At 30.7% G+C, this 2,700-nt stretch overlaps 1 protein-coding gene across 2 annotated transcripts in view; it reads right to left on the bottom strand.

Annotated features, from left to right (window-relative positions):
• qin overlaps positions 1-2,700 on the bottom strand; it is a 347,449-nt gene that overhangs the window by 3,186 nt on the left and 341,563 nt on the right. The window lies entirely within an intron of this gene.

The raw sequence follows: 2,700 nt of genomic DNA, 5'->3' as shown, positions 1-2,700 counted from the left end.
ATAAATAAACAAAATCATATTTATTTATTTATGTTGTTCTTTGCTGACCGCACCCCCCGACAAACTTCTCCAATCTTTAACTATTTAGAATAATATAATTTCTGAACAATTATAAATCTCTCTATTATATAAAAAAAAGGTGTTAGTGATCACTGTTTAATATTTTAATTTACATATAAGGTGTAATAGTAAAAATATTGGGATACAAAATAAAATGCTGGGATAAATATTTGAAATTAATTTGTTTTCCTGGTTACACTATTTTGGAAAAAATAATACAATATGAACTACAAAATATACGCAAATTACAGTTATAATATATGAGCAGCGAGTAGTACAATTAAATGAACAGTTGTATAATTTTTAAAATATAGGGGAACCACCCTCCTAGTTGTTAAATAAATAAAAATAATAATAATTGCGTAGTTAAAGAATGAAAGAGAAAAAAAAAAGCTGAAAAGAAGTAATATTTAGAGAATTTATAAAATAAATAATTGAATAATAATGCAAAAAAACAATTTGAGAAAAACAGAAAAAAAAATATGAAGTCAATAATAATAAAAATAGTTTATAGCAGGATGTATTGCATTACTCTGGACTTCAGTCTTCGAGATGAGGTTGGATTTTGTTTGTTACAAGCCACTGCTCTTTTAAATGCAGGTAAATAGCAATGGAAATTTGTAAACAATTTTTTTGATGAATTCAGCTTTGATTACAATTGTAGTTCACGATGCAATTGACGATTTCTTATAAGCCAAAGGGCACCTCCTTCAGATTTTCAGGATCTTCTTTCTGAATGATTGTAATTTCTCTAGAATCTTGAGAAGGATAAAGTGAATTAATAAGATAAAAAATTGATGTTCACTATAATCAAGGACAAAGTGGATGGTAAAGAATCATGTTACGATTTACTATCAACTGGAAATCCTTTGTTTTTCCAATAATGATACTAAATTAATAATTATTGTCTTTCCTAATAATGACAATTTGCCTGAAGGCAGAATATAACCTCAAAATTCTGTTCCTATAATTAATAATGAAAGTATCTCACCCACAAATCAAGTTATATATCGATCGTACATCACAGTGGTGCTAAGTATAATTTCCAATAGTTTTATGAAAACTACAGAAAATTTTATAAGTACTTGTGTCTTTATAGAGATGTAATGGGAACCTTGAAATGTTTTCAACCGCAATAGTTGGTGTGGGTAAAGATACTATTTGAAATGGGTTTGCCATAGCCGAAATTAAAATCAACACTTTTATTTCACTTGCATATTTTTTTTAAAACCATTTTTATTTAAACTTCATTTTATGTTTCATTATTTTAGATTCATATTAGTGGCGAACCCATTTGAAACCTCTCACCATATGATTTAATTATGTGTGTTGTTTTCAGGCAGAAAAAAAGTTTAATATTTTGTTCAGTAAAGATTATTTTATGCTGCTGCACAATTTACATTTTAATTACTAGTTAAATTACAAATTGTTTTCTTTAAAAGTGTTTTAAGAAAGATAACAGGAGAGAGAAAAAAACTTTAATAGTAATAATAATATTAAGTAATTCTAATAATAGAAGTAATAATATTACTTATTTTCAGCTTTTTTTTTCTCTTTCATTCTTTAACTACGCAATTATTATTATTTTTATTTATTTAACAACTAGGAGGGTGGTTACCCTATATTTTAAAAATTATACAACTGTTCATTTAATTGTACTACTCACTGCTCATATATTATAACTGTAATTTTCGTATATTTTGTAGTTCAGATTGTATTATTTCTTCCAAATTGTTGGTCTATAAAGAGAGGAACAGGTGTGTGAAATATGAATAACATTCACCTCGCCGTTTAGGCGTATTTTGTGGAAATAGGGCCCCCAGATGGCTAGTTTTGAATCAAATTGTTAGTCCATAAAGAGAGGAACAGGTGTGTGAAATTTGAATAAATTTCACCGCACTGTTTCGGCATATTTTATTGAAATATGGCCCCTACGTGGCGAGTTTTGAACCAAATTGTTGGTCGATAAAGAGAGGAACAGGTGTGTGAAATTTGAATCACTTTTGCCGCGCTGTTTCGGCGTATTTTATTCAAATATGGCCCCTCCGTGGCTAGTTTTGAACCAAATTTTTGGTCGATAAAGAGAGGAACAGGTGTGTGAAATATGAATAACTTTCACCGCCCTGTTTCAGCGTATTTTATTCAAATATGGTCCCTCCGTGGCTAGTTTTGAACGAAATTGTTGGTCGATAAAGAGAGGAACAGGTGAGGGAAATATAAATAATTTTCACCGCCCTGTTTCGGCCTATTTTAATCAAATATGGCCTCCACCTGGCGAGTTTTGAACCAAATTCTTGGTTGATAAAGAGAGGAACAGGTGTGTGAAATTTGAATAACTTTCACCGCGCTGTTTCGGCGTATTTTATTGAAATATGGCCCCTACATGTTTTGAACGAAATTGTTGGTCGATAAAGAAAGGAACAGGTGTGAAATTTGAATAACTTTCACGGCCCTGTATCAGCGTATTTTCTTCAAATATGGCCCCCAGATGGCTAGTTTTTAACGAAATTGTTGGTCGATAAAGAGAGGAAAAGGTGTGTGAAATATGAATAACTTTCACCGCCCTGTTTCAGCGTAATTTATTCAAATATGGTCCCTCCGTGGCGAGTTTTGAACGAAATTGTAGGTCGATAAAGAGAG

The sequence above is a fragment of the Halyomorpha halys genome, unplaced genomic scaffold (assembly GCF_000696795.3).
Source record: "Halyomorpha halys isolate HHAL.00 unplaced genomic scaffold, Hhal_1.1 Scaffold746.1, whole genome shotgun sequence".
In the NCBI taxonomy this organism is placed as follows: Eukaryota; Metazoa; Arthropoda; class Insecta; order Hemiptera; family Pentatomidae; genus Halyomorpha; species Halyomorpha halys.
This window is presented reverse-complemented; position numbering and strand designations above follow the sequence as displayed.